Genomic DNA, 20,884 nt, shown 5'->3' with positions numbered 1-20,884 from the left:
GTTGATTTTAGAGTAATAAATTATGGTGTTTTAAAATAAAGCCAATATTATGAAGTTCAAATTACTGTGTAATGATAGAAGTGGCATTTGGCACCGCTGCAGATCACATTGTATTGCACCACTAAAACCCACTTAAAAGTCACCTGGGAAAAGGAGTTTGTGCTGCTAGCGGGCAAGCCTAAGATATTACTAACCCTTCCCTGAGGGAATTTAATGGATTCCAAGAACATGTGGTTTGTATAGACTATAAAATTAGGTCATCTACAAAATCTATAAAGTAAACAAGTAATTTAATAGATTCAAACTTTTCCAATCGGACCCTTACCAGATAGAATGAACGCATAGTTTTCAGTAATTGTACCTTAAAGCCATGTAGTTGTAGTGCATCTGGGTTTGTAAATGATTATAAAAGACACATGGTAAAGCTTTCAGTAGAGATTAAATAATGTTTTTATTGGATGCTTATTCTGCATATTATCCACAGTGATTCCCTTAAAGACAAAACCCATTTGTTTCAAAGACACAAGAAGAACAAGACAAATGAAATAACTACATGACATGTGTAAAGAATGCTGTAATTAAAATAAAGCATTTACAATTGTACTTCCGATTTCTTGCAGCCTAATACACAAAACAAGTGTGCTGCCGAGACCTTTTAGGCAAAAAGTGTATAGATTTTGACAAGAATACATTTTTATTCCTATATGTTCTATAATGAATCTTGGAGTGAAGTATCCCTTTGCTCGGTGGAATAATAACTTTTATTATATACAAAAACACCTTGTAAGGCTTAGAGTAATTAGGCTGATGCACTTTCAAGGAGAAATGGGCAATGCATCCAGTTTTGTAGAATCTTCATATCACTTACGTGACATTGGTAAGCTACTATCCTTTATGTAACCAAATAAGTTTTTCACTAATTACAACATTTACAAATACCACAAATGCATTGTATTAACCCAGCATACAGTACATAACTTAAATCTTACTGCATCAGAACATCAGAAACTGTAAAATGAACATATATTTTGACAAAGTGTAATAAAAATGTTTAAAAGGAGTCTTTTTGCTGTGCATTAATAATAAATCTTTCCACCTAGCAGGTCTGTTACCCGTAGTTGACTCAGGGTCATTGCACAGACTGTGGATTGATCTGAACCCTGATTTATCCATTTAAAAAGTTCTACAAAAGCAAGCAGCCATTATGATGTTACTCTCAGATGAGTTTCAGCTAAGGTGTGTGCAGAAGAATAATAATGATCTCAGGTCAGATTATAGGAAAGATGTTGAGCTGCTGTCAGCCTTAGCAGTGGGTTGTTAGAGCTATGTGAGGAAGAAGAAAGTGGTGCACTGTACTATATATTACTCTGTAGCCAAGCTATTATCTGCAGCTATTATTTAATGGTTTAATATGGTTTACTAATTGTTCCTTGCAGTTAAAAAGTGAACCTTTCATTATATTAATGCTTTTCTGTGAGGTGGAGATGATGGATTTATTTTTTATTTTTTTGGCTGTAATTTTTCTTGCTGTCAAATTCATAGAAGTGGCATCAGCATTAATATAGAACACATTTGCTGCCTTCTGAATATCAGTTGCAATGTAATTCGATGCCATGCAGGCCTGAATCAATGAACCAATTTTTTTTTTGAAGGAAACAAAGCATGAAAGTCAATTACTTGAAGAATAAGATAAAAAGCTCCACATCAAATCAGAATTTTAAAAACAAATATAAATAATTGTCTGAATAATTATCCAGTTCAATCATGTAATGCATGAAATGCGAATAAAATTGTTTTACGCAGTAAAGTCTGTTCTTCCTCCTAGCTGTTTTGCTTGTTTCTTCTTTTCTTGCTTCATCCCCACCGAGGAGGATGATGGCTGTCATCTTGGCCTGCTTATGGCTTTTTCTCTCTTCCTGTAAAATAGTAAAATATAGAACAGTCCCATGTTAAAACTCCAAGCTGGTGACGTGTACTGTGGATCTATGCTGAACCAAATCAGGTTTGGTTTTAGAGGGTAGGCGGTAGGTGTTGAGTAGACTCTTACCTCATTGTGGAATTCAAATTCACACTGGCCAAACATTTATCTGTCTTACCTTTTGCAGTATTTCCTATTAAGGTAGTGCCTTAATACTTAAAATGTGATACCTCCAGACCACAACACTGTGCGATGCATTAGATACATCCTCTTTCAGTATTTTATGTCATTATAAAATAGTTTTATATGTTTGTAAATTTTATACATTTTACATCCATTGCAAGCATTTAATCTGCAATCTTTTAAAAGTCTGCTGGTAATGGCGTGAGTTTTATAGATTTTTTCCTTCAGACAGAACTAATGCAATTATGGGGGGGAAACAGGGGGAGGAAAAACAAATTAGCATCTGTGCAGGATTTTTTTTTGTCATACATCTAACAGTCCACTATGTATGTTTTGACCTGTTTGACTATTCTCTTCTGACCTCTGGAATCAAAAAGGCATTTTCTCTCAGTGTACTGCTGCTTACTGGATATTTTCCCTTTTTCAGATGCTTGGTTTAAACTTCAGCAGATCATCTTAGACATGCTTAGTTACTGACATGTGATTAGCTAATTTGATATTTGTATTAATGAGCAGTTAAACAGGTGTATCTAATGAAGTGGCTGCAACTAAAGGATCTAACAATATGAGTATGACACATTTTGCAAAAATTCCTGAGGCCAACACCAGAATGATCCTCTATTGATTAAGTAATTACAGTAATTAATTAATTAATTAACTCAGTTACTTAGTTGTTTTTTTTTAATTATTATACTAGGCTGATTAATATTTGATAATTTCATATTTACTGTTTTGGAGTTAAACAATAAAACAAATATCAATAAAAAGAATTAATCTTTGTGATGCTTCTGTGAAGAAATTGCTATTATTATTTTATACAGACTAGATTAAATACCATGTATCCTAACCCTATTTACATCCAGTTGAGCCAGCACTATCAAGGCTTACAGTAAGCTCAAGCAGTTCACATCCATCAAGGCCAAGACAATTTAAGCCCATTGAAGACTATAAAATTTTTAACAGCCTTACACTTTGTTATAAAGGAATGCATGACAATGTGCACTATAATTAGTATCAGGTGTGTGTGTGTGTGTGTGTGTGTGTGTGTGTGCATGTGTGAATGGTAAGAACTATATCCAAATAGTCTTCTGGAAGCCATTGTCAGTCATTTCTGTGTCTTGTCTCTTGGGCAAATATAGCACAGTAACTTTCTTAACCTCTTGGGATCCTACCTTCTTCTTTTTCACCTTTTTAAAGTACTCTATTTCTTTTTATAAATATGGCTGAGGATTTACAAATAAGATTTAAACCACTGACAGGTAAAGTGAAAAATGATTATTATCTTGTTACAATGGCCCCAATGGGTGAGATACAGTATACTGTATCAGGCAACACAGTTCATGTGTTAGAAGGTGGTTGGTCTAACCAAATCTTACTGTAAACAGCAGGTCTTGTGGAAGTAAACCAGTGAATATGTTTGTGGAATACCTGGTAAAGGGCACCAGGATGCTCCATGGGAACAAGTAGTGAAGGAAGTGTAGAAATGTTCTACTGAGAAACCTTGTGTCCTGGCATTCATGTACAGTAGATGGTACTTTGACATGCACAGCCCGCCTAAATATTGGTGCAAACAAAGTACTCCCCTTCAGGTCAGTGGTATCAACGGCAGTGGACTCTTCTAGTAAGACAATACAACACTGCAAGCATTGTCAAGATGTGTAACTGCAGAGAGTTCAAGGTGATGACTCGTCCTCTAAATTCCCCAGATATCAATCCGACTGGGCAGTGGTGCCAGATACCAAAGTACACCCTCAGTGGTCTTGTTAAATCCGTGCCTTAACAGGTCAGAGCTATTTTTGCAGTAAAAGGGGGCACCTACACACTATAAAGAGATTTTAGATATGGCTGATCAGTTTCTATTTTGGGTATCAGAAGCATCATTCTTATTCAACTTGAGGGGCCATAGATACTGAATATAAAATTTCACATTATGACAGGGCTTGCACACAAGCTGCAACATATGTACAGGTTTGTGTATATTTAATTCTGGGAATCATAGGTCACATTAACTCATGCTGCCATATACCAATAGTATTCTGTCTCACAAAGAAAATGTTTGTGATGATGTTTACAAAATAATAAATGGTCAACAATTTTGACATTGTTTACATATTACACAAAATGAGAACTCTGGCTAGGTACACGGAAGTAAGTTTAAAGGTTCAGTGGACGCTGTGCCCATCACACCTGATCACAGATAACTGGTTTGTTTTATTAATCTATATTTCACTAATTAAAAATAATGGTATTCACATATTAAAAATTAAATACCCCACAGATATTTTTGGAGTTGCCGAGGGATGCTGTTGTTATCTACAGCTCCACCAAGCCCCTCCCTTTATTTATATTGATATTCAGCTGCACATCATACAGCTTTATCATTTGATTCCTGGTACTAAATGCATGCCATACAGTAGTCATGAGTTATAAGTGCTACACAGAACATACTCCAAATTTCATAATCAGTTGGCAAATAGGTAATTAAAAAATGTTAGCAGTGACTACATTTACCAGAAGTAAACAACCAGTCAATTTTCAGAGCTGATCATCTGTTATAGTAACGCTGCAAGCTGTAGACATACATCAGACTACTACCAAATATAAAGACTGTGAAGTCAAACTGAATTATCTTCATAATGTGATGGAAGCTTCCTTTTAGCAGTCTACCATCTGCATTTTATGTGGTACTCTAGTTAATAACGAGTCTATAAAGTGTGTAGGGCTTTTTCCCTGTTTTTGCAACCAAGAAGTTTAAAATTGAGTTTTGACGATTTAATTGCTAAGAAATCTAGAAAGATCCCGACAGAATTATTTGATGTTTGTTCAGGATTTACCAGATGTTTTAGGATACTGCAGAGTGTTCATTAATCAAGTTCTGAACAGCTCTTTTGTTCCTGGACGTTTTCCTTTCTTGGATCTTGTTCATCCAATTATGTCTCATCCATTTCTATGCACACTGATTTAAAAATAGCAGTATCCAGAATAGCAATTTGTGCATTAAAATAGTCATGAAATGGTAATTTATCGACCTTAATTTTGCCTATGGTTATCTGTAACGAAGTTCAACAAATCAGATTGCAGGGGGTGTTATCGGCAGGGTGTTGTATCGACTTAGTGAGAGGGCAAAAGGACCAAGAGCAGTGAGTCAGAACCACAATCTTCTTACTATGATTAACCAGAAGCAGAGCAGAAATGTCATCCCTGGGAGGTAAAAAGGAAAAAAAGCCCACAAAATTAGATTTATCGCAAAGCACTGAAGCCAGTTGTCTGAACTATTAACATGCTCTTCTTAAATAGGAGCATCATAGAATCTTAAATAGGCTGATGTCAGAATAGGTATGAGTGCTTATTTTCTTTGATAATTTTTTTTTCAACGCATGTACAGTAATATGTAAATTTATAATGATATCCAGCTCCGCACCTGATGTACAGAATACAATGCATTGTTTCTAATTGGATTACTTTTGACATCAATAACCTTTGAAAACATGCCTCTATAGAAAGACTACATTTTTCTTATTGATAAAGCTCTAGAGAGTGAGGTTGAATTAGAGCGTGCATTATATTCATGGTGCATTGCAGGGGCATTGCAGGGATCTCTATCCTCTTATACCTTGTTATATACTACCTTCTTGATGTCCTGCTGGTTTTGTTTTTTTTTATTTGTTGACCTGGATTTAAGGAATTATTTATGAGCACAACTTCTTATGAGTAGTACATAGCTTAGCACTTAGAGGCAAATAGAAGGAAGAAAAGAAAAGCTTTTTTTTTTTTTTTTACTTTTCATGGTCTGTTTGCCCTCTACTCATTTTCACCTTCTGACCATATATCCCTGACACGGCCGAGTCATTTCATGGTATGCTGCTTCTACTGACATATTACTACTGAGATTATTATATATATTTTTTGTGCATTTAGAATTGTGCAAGCTTTTATGGTAATAAAGGTCTACTGAAGATAATACTGACATTATTAAGATGGTTATGATAAAGCATACCCTAATGCATTGGTCTAAATATAGCTACTATGGAGATTTCTTTCATTCATACTCAAACGCTTACTTCAATGCATCCCACTCACTTTCCATTTGTGTGTTTCCTGGCTTTTCTTATCTGCATCATAGAGAATTGTTGCTATGAGACTGCATAGCACATTTGCCCTTTTGGGTAACAGTGTGAATTCCTGAAATCCTTCCAGTGTCACCAACAATGATTATTTTAAAAAATTACCCTCATTATCCTGTTATTGTGCTCTGTCATGCAGAATGTAGGTAAAAAACCTAAAAAAGTTATTCTCTAAAACAAAACCTGTGTAAAAAGATTTTATAATCTATTTACCCATCCATGTGTAATCCTTATGCGCAAAAAAACAGCACAGTGCTACAGTTACAAATTATACAACAAAACATTTGGTACATCATTGTTTTGTTCACAGGGTTACATGACACCTACACAAGCCAATCATGACTATTACCATACAGTATATCAATCAGTCATAACATCAAAACACATAAGCGTAACACATTAACACTGATTATCAATTATATACAGTACAAGTAAACTGAAGACAGGATCATGGGCAAAGCTCATGACCGGTGGAGGGCAAAGGCCAGCCCATCCTGTCTGATTCCTTAGAAAAGACTGGTGTGCAATATCCTGAGGAAGTCAACGCTGGCCAAGACAGAAAGGCATCAAAACACTTAGTGCCTTGCAGCCTGCTATGCATGGGGTCCAACAGGCAACAAGCTCAAGACCGCTAACCTGGCCTCCAAAATCCCCAGACTCCAATCCAATCAAGCAGTCATGGGATGTGCCGGACAAACAAATCTGATTCACAGACGCCCCACCACACAACTCACAGCACCCAAAGTATCTGCTGCCAATGTCCTCGGGCCAGACAACATACGCCAAAAGTCTTACAGTCATGCCCTGAGGTTGAACCTGCACAATTATGGGCAAATATTTAAATGCAATGCTATAGCTTGGCATATAAACGCTTATTCTAAAAAGTTGTCATAAAGATTGCTTTTTATTAAATTTGAAGACATTATAATCTTTTGTTTATATGGAGTTGAATTATGATACTCTCCAGGCTAATTTACATTAAAAAAATAATAATGATAACTAAGTAACTAAAGTAAGTAGCTTGCTAAGATGCAATTGCAGACCTATCTTTAATTTAAGTAAAAAACATGAACAGGAACTATGACTAAGAACAGGAAACACTTAACACACACTCACACATTATAAAAAATGCAAAACAATGAGAAACAGGAAAGCGGAACTTAAATAATGTGTTAACAAGACAATAACAAAACTCTCGTGCATGACATTAGTGGCATGTGACACACAGGCTCTGCTTGGAGCTGAAGCGCCTTAAAGGCACATTTCTGACGAGCAAAATAAGTATTTAATTTATAAAACAAAGGATTTTTTGTTGAAAAAACTGAACAAAAAAGAAGAACAAACATAAACTGACATTCAGCATTGCAAATAGCTGTAATTAAATGCAAAATGGTCTTCTGGTGCATGGTTATGGTCAGATCCTCCTGTATCTGATCGCAGATCCTTTTTTCTCATAGTTTATTATTTTATTTATATAGCGCTTTTAACAATGGTCATAGTTGTTCCAGTAAACAAGGCATACACTCATTGTGGTGAAGGACTATACATTTCATGAACAGAATATGGTTTTTGTGTCTGGCAGCTATAAATATACTGTTTTGCATTTTCCCACTGACAGTATTATGCAACTAATGATGGGAAACAATCTTAATGCAGTTTTAAATGATCGCCGTATGACTATGCAGAAGTGTATTCAAATATACAGTACATGTTTGTGAACAGCATCTGTTATGCGGAGATGGAATATACGGGTGTTTATCTCTATATAAGGCTATGACCATAAGGAGTGCTTGAGTATATATGTTACACACATGTGAATGGATTTGAGGGTCAGATGCTACGAGTTTCTATGCTGCTCTGCATTTAATGAGAACCAGTGAAGCAGATTGTTACATGCATATTGATCTATGGCTGTTAGCACAAGATTTAGGAGGTAATTGACTGTGACTGTGCAGATGTCACTCTGGAAGCTTCCCAGCTAGAGAGGTTGTTTTCCATGCAGATATCCCAGGTTTCATTTTGATTCAGGCTTAAAAGAGATTCAATCAGCCCTAGTTTTTTTTTTCTGGCTGTTTGATCAGCCTCCACTGCACATGTGTTGTCATGTTAAGAAAATATGAAATGCTGTCATGTTTCCCTAAAATGTCAGCTCAGAAGTAGGACATACTAAAGTGTATAGTTAAAAAAGACATTTAGGCATGCTACTAAATGCTGTTCTATTCTATCAAGTCCACTGAGTTTTCATCGTGGTGACAAGACCTACCTAAAGGGCAAGAACAATTTATCAGACTATCTGTATCCCAGCAAGTCTTCTGGCTTTCCTTGTATTATTTTTGCTTACAACCATTGGGGCATCTAATTAGGGTGACATCAGATTTTCCTTTGTCCCTTCCAATGAGAATGCTAACGAGCGTTTGTTTATGCAACAAAAGTGATAGTGTTGTTGAATTTAGAACCCTGCATTTGGGTCCTGATTAATGCAATGTTAAAGCTGTTTTATAATAAACCAGAAGTGATTCTTTTATTACTTTAAAGTGCCTGTCTGGGGATTCTGCATCATTCATCTCTGTTTCACCACACTGATTTATGATATGCATTCAAGATAGAAAATGTGTGTACTTTGGCATGTTTTTGTGGGGAACCACAGACGCACCACTGAGACTTGAATTCCAGTCAGACACTACTAACATTAACAATGATAAGTAGTTTCTAAATATTAATGGATTTGTGAGCTACTAGACCTTAAAATTGGATAGATACTTCGAAAGTATATTTTTTTGAAACCTGAAAACAGCGTGAGAATGTAATGCCCTGTTACTCCACTAGCACAGCTTGAACAAGAAGTCATCTAAGTTCAAGGCAGCTAGCGTGACATGCGTGTATTTCATTTTATTTGGACTACAGGCAACACAGGAAGCAGTAGCACTGGAAAGAATGTGGCATTCATTAATTCACAAGATGCCCTCTAACATGCAAGACCGCCACGTACTATTTTACCTGATAAAACGAAGATGAGATCCAGAAATGCATAAGGGAAAAAAAAAACTAAATTAAAAAAGCCAGTTTTAATACTAACGTGTAAGTATTAATGTTTACTATAAAGAAAGAGTAAATCATGTAATTAAGTGCTGTTTGACTTTTGTCCAGTCTCTCTCTGCTTATATTGGAACTAGAGAGCAAATAGTTATAATCTTGCATCAGCTTTTTGGTTGCCTGTCTTATTATTCCTAGTTGTTTTCTTCCGTAGTTGTCCATATGAAATGATGAACAAAACTTGCTCACTCCCATAACTGGTGCAGTGGTACAGTAAATCTGGGTGACTGATCCAAATGTCAGTGATTCAACCCCAGCTCCACCAAGCTACCATGGGAGGGAGTTTGAGCAAGGCCCTTAAGCTTCTCTGTATCAAGACTGACCCTGCACTCTGCCCCCAGCTTCCTAACAAATCTTGGGAATACAAAGAGAAGAACGTCTCTGTGCTTTAAATGTGACAAATAAAGTCTGTTTCTATATATCTTGGTAGTATATAGAATAGAAGTAACATTCATAATAAAAGAGCCTCTCAAAATAATGCATCCACAATCTCTTGTATAGTCCATACATGAAGCACAGAGATATAAAACTGATATTATTACGAACTGCTTAAGTTTATCTATGATTATGAGATGTCCTTGATTTATTAGAATATACCAAACAGATTCACATGAATCATGAAGTCTATTTTAGAAGTGCCATCACAGTTATTTTTGGCATCTAAAGAAACAGTTTTCACTACAGTGGATTATTATTTTTAATATTATTGGTTATGCCTCCCCTTTAGAAATGTAAGGATTGGATAGTTTTGAACTGTCAAAAAAAAATCATGAATGCTCATGATCAGAGATCACTTAAATGCTTTGTGAAGGTGCAGCAAAAAAAAAAAAAAAAAAAAAAACAGCACCCAAAAACAAACAATGATCATCTTACATGAATGAGAAAAAAGTCTTAAGTAATTTTGTTTGTTTATTATCTTATGCTTTTTTAATCATTTAAATGTGCCTAATTGATTAAGTTTAAAGAGACACTATATAAAGCTTTAAGCCCAATTATAATACAGTTGTAAAAAACATATTTTTTTCAGTCTATTTTATTATTATTATTATTATTATTATTATTATTATTATTATTGTTATTATTATAACAGCTGCAACAACAACAATAATAATAATGATAATAATCACCTTTAACAAGTGCATATAGTTGGACTGGAAAGTCGACTTTAAAGGTCAGGGGCAGTAATGAAACTTCAACTGAAGACACAAATTGTAACTGAGAGGAAACGTTTAGAAAAGAAAGAGTGTGTTGAAATGCTGGATAAAGCCGATAAAGTGTTCAAGGCACAGAACAAGTCAAAACAAGATCAGGGAAGGAAGCATTAGATGTTTTTAATGAAGGCTGGACTGGAAGGGAAATTGGTGTTAGTGTAACCTACTAGATGTCAACCCCGCTTTTAAACAACAGAAGAAAAGAAGAAGATGGTTTTTCATATAGAAAGTGTTAATATTAAAATATTAAACTCCTTATTTTTTATTATTACTGCTAAAATGAAAGGGACATTTCAAATCTCAACCATACAGTATAATAGTTCAGACTGACAACATGGACACTAATTTACTGGATTTATCAATTTAATTGTGCCAGTAAGCTATTTAGATCTTTTTTTAAATAAAATAAAATTTTTCAAATTGGTGAATAGTCAGACCTGCGCCTATTCATTCAGACCTTCTCTATATTCACATTAAAGAGGTCCTATTATGCTTTTTCAAATATAATCTTCCATGCAGTGTGTCATGTAGCTGTATGTGAACATAAACTATCTGCACTATCTGTGACGCTGACGGTGCGCGATAAAAAAAAAAAAAAAAAAAAGAATGGTGGACTAGCGCTGCCGTTATTTGTTTGGACAAGTAAAGGAGAGATTGCTGTGTATCTTTGACTGGACATCTTCCCTGTTCAACATTCCCCCCCCCCCTTTGTCATCGGCCTGAATCTTCAAACTGCTTCACACGAGTTGTTTATGAATTATTTAAAAATGGGGTAAAACTTAATCTATTTTTGGAGAAAACTAAGGTGTTTTTTGACCTTGCACACATGTAAACCTGTTTTAAGAGACTCATTAAGCAATATTAGCAAAATATTAGCAATATTTTAGCAAATTATGCTTTAAAATGGCATAATAGGACCTCTTTAATTAATTTTACTGTGAAACTGTAAAGTAATGTTTTTCTATTGTGTCTGAACAAGAGAGATGCAACAAAATATATGTAAAATTATATGCAGTTAAAGGTAACCCCACATTGAGAGAATGAAAGATAAATGTGATGTTGTCATACAGTGCTGATCACACACTTTTGCTAAATAGGTGGAAAAAATCTTTCTTGCCCTAAACCCTGTCAACAGAATACTGTATATCACAACTATGTTAAATAGTGTTGCGTTTTTCACCGCTAAGAAGGAACTTGGAGAGACGAGTGAGCTTCCTTGCTGCCCAATGCAAATGGCTGGAAGAACTTTATTAAGCACAGCACTAAATAGCATAAACAGCACATTCAATTTAGCCTCAGCACGAAATCAACAGTCAATAGAACACACACACCTAACACGTTCACACACAACCTGGCCGAAGCCACTAACTCAAACACCTTTTCCCAACAGGGTGAACACACAACAACCCCCTCCCGCAAAGCACGATGGTTGCCAGTCAAAAACCCCGGCCACGCCACACTGCCCCCACCCGAGCTATAACCGTCCCCGGTCACCATGGCGAACTTAGTCTTGGAGGCGAACACAAGGTCCACGGGCGTGCGCAACTCGCGGCCGAACATTAACGCAGCTGGCGTCAGCTGTGAGGACTCCTGCACTGCTGTGCGAAATACCCAATGCACGAGAAGCAAATGTTCATCCCAATCCTTCTGCCGGTCGCTGGTAAGCACAGCGAGTTGGGTGGTGAGCGTCCGATTAAAACGTTCCACGAGGCCGTCACTTTGCGGATGAAGGGGCATGGTGCGGGTCTTTTTCACCCTGAGGCGCTCGCACACCGCCGCAAACACCTCCGCCTCGAAGTTACACCCCGATCGCTGTGTAACTGCTCCGGGGCACCGAATCGGCTGAACACCTCATCCACCAGCACTCGAGCCGTGGTGGAAGCGCTCTGGTCAGGAACAGCAAAAGCCTCCGGCCACTTGGTGAAATAGTCTATGGCCACCAGCACATACCGGTTCCTGCGGTCGGAAATGGGAAACGGCCCGAGAATATCCACGCCCATACGCATAGGTGCTCCCACCCGAAAGTTTTGCAGGGGTGCTCGCGAGTGCTGGGTAGGGCCCTTTTTTGCTGTGCAGACGTTGCATCTGTGAACAAAGAGTTCGCTATCAGTATAACAGCCCGGCCAGTAGAAGTGAGCTTGCAACCGCCGCAAAGTTTACGTTACTCCGAAGTGTCCCGAACAAAATCCTTCACGGACCGGCGATAGTAAGAGGCCAACCCGAGAAAGGTGCGGAGCTGCGACACGTTTATCGGTTCGGGCCAATTATTTACCGCAGCAATTTTGGCTGGATCGGTAGCGATCCCTTTTGCACTAATTACATGGCCCAGAAACACGGTTTCTTGCCGCAACAGCTGGCATTTTTTAGGGTTAAGCCGCAAGTTTGCTCGCCGGATAGCCAGAAAAACTTTCCGTAGATTAGCAAACTCTTTTTAAACTCTCAAAATTACCTCAAACTCTTTCCCGTGCACCAATAGATCGTCCAAGTAGACCACACAATGGCTGCGAGGAATGTCGGCCAGCACTTTCTCCATAAGCCGTTCAAAAGTAGCTGGAGCATTACAGAGGCCGAACGGCATGCGCTTCGCAGATCCAACGAGCTAAACCAAGCCGAGCCCGCAACGTGTTCCAGCGCATCATCTATTTGCAGCAAGAATCCTTGCGTGTCACCTCGTTTAACCGCCGGTAGTCAACACAAAACCGCCACGACTCGTCCTTTTTACGCACAAGCACAACCGGCGAAGACCACAGTCCGGACGCTGGCTCTATGACGCTGAGTCGGCCATCTCACGCAGCTTCTGTTCGACGATAGATGGTAGCCGTCTCGGATGTAGCCGAACAGGAGCTACGTTTCCCATATCGACCGTGTGCTGCACCAAATTGGTGCACTCGCGCTCATCTACAGCGAACTTGTGTAACAGGGACTTCACGGTGTCAGTCTGTGTCTGACTTAATCCCACACTGCTACGCTGCATAAGCTCGGCCATTATTCTCGCTCGGTCTGCTACCGGATGTTTACATGGCGCGACCACCGGAAGTTCCGCCCCCCTGGTGCGTGCTGCTAACATGTCTGGCTGCGCTTTGGGCACTAGCAACCTGGCTAACCCAAAGTTACCACGCAGAGTTCCGTCAGCGAGATTTAATACCGCACCCCACCTTTCCAAAATGTCCAACCCCAAGATACAATCATCCTTGATGTCTGCCACAAAGAATGTGTCTTGATTAATATATGAAACTGCCATAGTGTTGTCCACCCGCACTAAGACATGGTACCCTCTCAACTGCTGGAGGAAGTGCTTTAGGGCCAGAAATAGAGCTATCATTTCGAGGCAACTGATGTGCCGCGTTAGAAGAAGGCCTCTCCAGCTCCAGGTCATCTAAGACCGCACCCCAGCCCGTGAGGGAAGCGCCTGTCATTAGCATCTGCAATGACAAGACGAACTTAGAGTGGGAAACCGGGGTCTAAACCACATAGGAAGGGTACGAAGCACCTGGCGCGTAACCCTTATCGGGGATTGGCCCTAGAGTGAAATCCCCTGTCTTAGCTACAACTGAAATGCTCTCATGTGCAGAAGGCCCAAAGGTGTCATCGTGGATACAGCTGCCATGAGAGCTAAGATCTCTGAAAGTGATGGTCGCTTTCTGGTCTAGCTTGATTTCCTTGAGGGTGTTGAGAATGGATTTGACTTTTGGGTCTAGAGACAAAGATGAGCTAGGACGACATGCTGATGTCGAAGCGCTAGCTACTGAGACTGGGCCAGCCAGTCGTCTATGTAATTTAAATACGGATGCCCTGGAGCTATAAAAGCCAGAACTACATCCATGCATTTTATATATATGCGGGTGAGAGAGCTAGACCAAATGGAAGAATGCGATACTGGTAAGCTTTGCCCCCGAAAGCAAACATCAGCATCCTCCTGTGTTGTGGCAACATTTCTACAGTAGATAAAAATAAGCGTCCTTCAAATGATTGTTACAAATCAATCGCTTGGTAGGATTTGAGAGCGATTACTTTGACGGTCAACATTATGAAGCTGTATTTATTTATTTTAGATAGCGGTACAGCCCGCAAAATCTAAAAATTGGACGCAGCCCCCCGTTCCTCTTGGGAACCAAGAAATACCGACTATAGTAACCTGACTCACTGTCTGGTAGGGGAATATTTTCCATGGCCCCATTCCCCAGCAACTTCTGTCAGCAGATGTGCACTTTCTGGTTTCATGGAAGTGGAGACCATACCATTGAAATGCGGAGAGTGATGTGAGAACTGAATCCTGTAGTTTCTCTTTACAGTGCTTAGTACCCAAGGAGATATACTCGGCAGTAGCTTCCACGCTGCCAGTTTCTCAGAAAAGGGCAAAAGTCTGGCGGCTTGGTTAAACGGGGGTTGGGGGGATGTTAGATGTTCGGCATCCTGAAACATGGCAGGAAAAAAACGAAGAACTAACACTTTATTGGAGACTGGTGTTGCCCGAAACACCAGTGGTGGCGGAGCAAAAACACCGACCTCCTGGGGGGGTCAGAAAGAACACTTCATTCTTAAAGGGAATTCTGCGTGCCTCTCCCCATGGGGCCGGGGGGGCACCCCCATGGTCCTGGGCACATGAGCCTCAGGGCTTCTTTGTGAAGAAGACAATATGCCAGTCTGACCTCTTTTGAGGCGGTTTGTAAGGTGCGTCGCACCCCAATCTTTATGAGGGGGTGGCCAGTTCAAAAATACTCTCCTTGTGTTTCACACCTCGCAAGAGTCAAACCCGGTCGAGACTGGCCGACAGTCCCGACTCTTGAGCATGGCGGCGAAGGAATTCCCAGAAGGCATGTTCATATAACTTTGCCTCATGAACCTAGTGGCGACCGAGTTAACAATATCGCCAAACAGGCCGGAAGCGAGATAGGGACATCTAGGAGTAATGGACGATCCTTATCCTTGATGCGCCTGAGATTCAGCCACAAGTGAAAAACCATCGCAGCCATAAAACGGCTGATAACACGAGCCGTCTGCTTTGTTGCCCGCCAGTGCTCAAGTCTCTCAGTCGTCAGCGTGGTAGGCCTGGAAGAACACCATGGTGTGCAATGGAGCACCAACCTGACCTGCGGCCTGAAAAGCTTTTCCCTCTAGGACAGATAAAAGTCTACACAGAGGAAGTAATAGCTTTTCAGGAAGGATGATGTCCCAGGAGAGAGATAACCTGGTCTTTTCTATCTGGGTGTCATCATATAACCCCGCGCTTCCACCTCAACTATATTTAAATAAATAAATAAGTTGATGGCAAGAAAACAGGGGATGAATAGAGCTTACTCCATGAAAGGGTTAACTCATATGGAGATAGCTAAGAGCGGGGAGAGAGCGTCGTTGAGGCTCTGCCCTGCGGCCACTCCAGTGCTTGGAGGCTATTTCCATCTCCGCGGAAGCAAGAGAGGATGTTTATCCTTGCCTATTCACAAGAAGCGCAGGGCGCGCTTGAGAGCGGACAGAGGGATTTTCCGATCCAACGCGGAAGTGAGAGATAGGAGTTTTAATTCCGTCTCTCACAGTTTTGCCGGATACAGTTTTAAGCCCCAAAAATGCGTGCGGCCCGAAGCTTCTCAAGGAATGCGGGATGTGCACGAGCCCTCCGATATGGATTATCACACACGGAGGGAGATCTCATTTAAAACTCTGCCATATTGATGAGTTAAACACTTCTTATTTTGCTGGTTAAACACAGACACGAAATCACAACTAGGTCAGTGAGGACAAGAATCTGAGGAATGTTTCCGGTTCCCTCTTATTTATAACACGCAGGTGCGTCTCATCAGATGACGTCACCCGACCGAGGTTATAATCCTAGGTAATAAAAGCCAAAATTTGGCGTGTTTGATACACACATGCTTCACAACCGGCAACATGACAAGATGTTTCCCATAGCGTTTTCACGCAGCATCGAGTGTAGCCTTTGAAAGGGAACAACAGATGCAGTATTTGCTTTGAGGATGCTGGTGGAGAAGTACAGAGAAGGTAATAAGGAGTTGCATTGTGTCTTTGTAGATTTAGAGAAAGCGTATGACAGGGTGCCGAGAGAGGAGTTGTGGTGTTGTATGAGGAAGTCTGGAGTGGCAGAGAACAATGTTAGAGTGGTGCACTACATGTATGAGAGCTGTAAGACAGTGGTGAGATGTGCTGTAGGTGTGACAGAAAAGTTCAAGGTGGAGGTGGGTCTGCATCAAGGATCCGCTCTAAGCCCCTTTTTGTTTGCTCTGGTGATGGACAGGATCACAGATGAGGTTAGACAGGAGTCTCCATGGACTATGATGTAGCGAGAGCAGGGAACAGGTGGAAGAAAATTTGGAAGGTGGAGGTATGCTCTGGAAAGCAGAGAAATAAAGGTTAGCCGCAGTAAGACGAAATACATGTGTGTGAATGAGAGGAACCCAAATGGAATGGTGAAAATACATGGAGCAGAGGTAAAGAAGGTGCAGGACTTTAAGTACTTAGAGTCAATGGTCCAGAGCAACGAACAGTGTGGAAAGGAGGTGAAGAGGCAGATACAAGCAGGTTGGAATGGGTGGATGTTAGAATTATTTTATATATAAAGGAGTTATTTCTACTCTCTTGCTCTCTTCCTCATAGATCTGATATTAACGTGTTAAATCTTTCCTGCTGCTACCTTCCTGTCTCCTCTTGCATCTGCTCCTTAAGGTGTGAGCGCTCCCACGCTCACCTTCCCATTCTCTTTTCATGTCTCTCTCCCCCCTCTCTCTCTCCCCCTCTGTCTCCTTCCCCCTCTCCCCCTAACTCGAGCCAACATCTTGTGATCTGTCCCTGGACGGACACCTCTCTATCTTCCTCTCCTTTGATTCTTCAGGATCTCACCAGGACATTTACAATGGTTCATGTTCTTTGTAGTAACATATGTCTATGGCACAGGCGTTTGGTCAAACATATATAAACCCCATCTTTTGCTGTTAATAAACAGAGACCTTTCTGACAGACAACGTGTGTGTGTGTGTTTGACTGAGTCTCTCCTGGCCAGAGAAGCTTACCGAAGCACAGCGGACAGACCGAGCAACTCGCCTCTCCTACTACGTAACTTTAGAAAAACTTTACAGTGGAGAAAAGTTTCAGGTGTGTTGTGCAATAAAAGAGTATCAGCGAGAATGAAAGGAAAGGTTTACAGGAGAGTGGTGAGACCAGCGAAGCCACGAGACAGTGCCACTGAAGAAAAGACAGGAGGCAGAGTTGGAGGTAGCAGAGCTGAAGATGTTGAGGTTCTCCTTGGGAGTGACATGGATGGATTGGATCAAGGATGAGTTCATCAGAGGGACAAGCAATGTTAGATGTTTTGGAGATAAAGTCAGCGGGGCCAGATTAAGGTGATTTGGACATGTTCAGAGGAGAGATGGTGTATATATAATGGTAAAAGGATGCTGAGGTTTGAACTGCCAGGCAGGAAGTCTAGAGGAAGACCAAAGAGGAGATTTATGGATGCAATGAGAGAGGACATGAAGTTAGCTGGTGTGAGAGAAGAGGATGCAGAGGATAGAGTTAGATGGAAGCAGATGATTCGCTGTGGCGACCCTTGAAAGGGAACAGCCGAAAGACAAAGAAGATTTGTAAATCAGAATTTGTATATTCACATTCTGGATGTCAAGAAGATGAAATTAAATGTATATTTTTTTTCCTCTTCTGCTATTGGCTTATGTTGCCTGCAGGATTTTTTTTAAGACATCTACACTAATTAGCCATTAACTTTGATTTCCAGAGAACTCTGATGTGTTTACTTCAATGAGCACTTCATTTATAAGTTAGTAAGCCAATCTGTTTATCGAATATCACTTTCAGTAAACAAGGCAACATTTCAATTTTCAATTTTATTTTATTAAATAATAATTAGTCTGTAACAGTTAACTTACCTTAGATCAATGGAAAGAGATTTTAACTTATTTTCAAATGTATTTTATTTTTTATTATATATATACAGTATATATTTTTTTTTACCCCAATTTAGATGTTTTAAAAGTTTCATGCTTAATTTAACACTCACTAAACGTTTTGAAAGGTAAACCTTAAAAAAAAAATTAATAATCTAAACATGGATCCTAAATAAAAGGTAATCACATTTCACATATGACAGTAAAAGTAATGAACTATTACAAAACATTTAATTTCCCTGCTTTCAGACCTATTAACACGAAACAAGAGCATTCATGAGATTTTACATCAAAACGTCTGCAGGTGTTTAGCCAAGCTTGATGCTTTTTATTTAGAACAAGCAATTATTGCAGTACCCTGGTTATGTGCCAGAGGAAGGAAACAGTTATTAGCAAAATGTTCTCACATGACCTGGAACATTGGAATTATATTGTAGATTTGCACAATTATCACATGCGATGCATAAAAATTGGCTTAATTTCTGGACAGTATACTGTATGAGTTAGAATTTTTAATGTCACTGAAGATCATAGTCTCTTAATGTAAAAGAGCACAGTAGAAGCAGTGTAATTTCATTTTTTAAATATGAGAATATGTTACACTAGATTCTGTTTTACTTCCAGAGAAAATGATGATAAATGTGTACCTATTTCCCCATAACCCTTACTTGTCACTAACACAATGGTATCAACATGGGGAAAAAAGGATGAATAATAAATTGTAGCTTCACTCCTTACATTCGTATGTGCCTAACTTAGATTAATAATGTACAGTAGGAAGTAGAATGTATTAACAGAGTATTTTGTTCCAAACTGTAATTTTATAACTGACGGTCATTAGCAAACAGACACATCTCGTTTTACCCACCATTTAACTACGTATTAAGGCTGAATGCAACTACTGACTCATTAGACATTATTTAGATTAGTTGTTCCTAAAAATTCTCTCTCTCTCCATTTGTTGTGATTGCCATATCACCTGCAACAAAATGATTCCTCACCATTTCGCTTATACATACACACAACAGTAATTTTGGTGTCTAGAGGACATCACCTGGAACTGGCAATTACTTCTGTTTCACCTTAGAGACCCATGCCTCATTCCGAGCTCACTCTGCTGCACTTTGTGCTGTGGTATCGTTTCTGCTCAGGATTTCCTTCTTTCTACTTCCTGCACACTCCACATAGCTCTAATTACACTGTTGGTCTCCTGACCTCAAGCTCAAGCACCTTCAAGGACTTGCCTTTCAGTAAAAAAACAAAACAAAACTGAGACTTGCTAGTTAATGATGGCAAAAAAAAAAAGGTTTCTATTAAAATGTGGATCATGATTATAGAGCTGATTAAAGTAACAGTCAGACAAACAAAAAATGCTTTTTTGCTGCAGTCTGCACCAAATTTGGTTCCAGTTTACAGAATTTACCTGAGTGTGAATTTGGATATGTGTTATTATATGTAACATCACAGTTACTTATTTTTGGGAACCACTATCTATCTTAAGATGTGCATCTACCTCAGATATGACAGGAAGCAGATTTACTTATCTGACATAAATATAATGACGAATATAAGAGCTAGTACCGATCAAGTACTGTAATCTGATTGGACGAAATGCATTCCATGAGTGGAGATAAAGGGCACAACAACACTGGGATGTTTAACAATCTTTATTTGCATGGGTAAAGCTACAAAGCTTACTAGCATTTACACAAGGCTAAATCTCGAATCCCTGTTTAACCCCTGATGGTGTCTTACCCCTGTGATTCTTACTTACATTCTACATAGTTCATGTTCACAAAGTTTCTCAGGACTCACTTGGGCTGTGCTTTTGTAATGGGTTCGACTCTTGTGTATGGGTGGCACCACAAACACAAGATCTTATGGAAATAAGAGTAAATTTATTTAGAAAAAATGGGGAAGGCAAGGGTTAAAAAGGAGGGAGTAAGGATAAAGGGGGAGGAAAAGTTCATGTTCGTTGGCAGTGCCCAGCTGGCATGTGGGCACACAGGTAGCGGTAAGCAGAGTGGCAGACTGGATCATGCAGAGGTAGCGTTTCTTATAGCCTTTCCGCTAATTCGACGACTACAGGTGGGAGTCTCTCCTGGACGTCCGTCGGCTGGGTGGCTGTCTCGGCTGTGATCAGGGGCCTTAACGCATTTCTGTCTGTGGCCTTTTCCTTTTCGGTGGCGAGGATGCGAAGCCAGGCTTTTCGCGGGAGTGAATGCGCCACGGGAGCATCACGCTGTCCTTGTGCAGAAATCAAGAGGCGGCATTCTTGTCTTCTTTCTAAAGTTTCTGGGGCGCATAACATTGCCCCACTCACATGCCACTCTTTAATAAATCCACCGCGTGACTCTTTACTGTGCTTCTGGTCCCCGGACTAAACTCTGCACTTCGCTTTTATAATGCGGAGAAAGCCTAAGGTCCATTAATGTTAATTAATGT

At 39.7% G+C, this 20,884-nt stretch overlaps 1 protein-coding gene across 1 annotated transcript in view; it reads right to left on the bottom strand.

The window, feature by feature from the left end:
• Window positions 1–432: 432 nt before the first annotated feature.
• The window catches only part of LOC128540875 (urotensin-2 receptor), a 33,032-nt gene continuing 12,580 nt past the window's right edge, over window positions 433–20,884 (bottom strand). Inside the window, exon 3 of the mRNA XM_053510861.1 lies at window positions 433–1,916. The gene's annotated coding sequence lies outside the window, so the exon portion shown is untranslated. The remainder of the gene's footprint in view (window positions 1,917–20,884) is intronic.

Source organism: Clarias gariepinus, chromosome 14 (assembly GCF_024256425.1).
Source record: "Clarias gariepinus isolate MV-2021 ecotype Netherlands chromosome 14, CGAR_prim_01v2, whole genome shotgun sequence".
Classification (NCBI taxonomy): domain Eukaryota; kingdom Metazoa; phylum Chordata; class Actinopteri; order Siluriformes; family Clariidae; genus Clarias; species Clarias gariepinus.
This window is presented reverse-complemented; position numbering and strand designations above follow the sequence as displayed.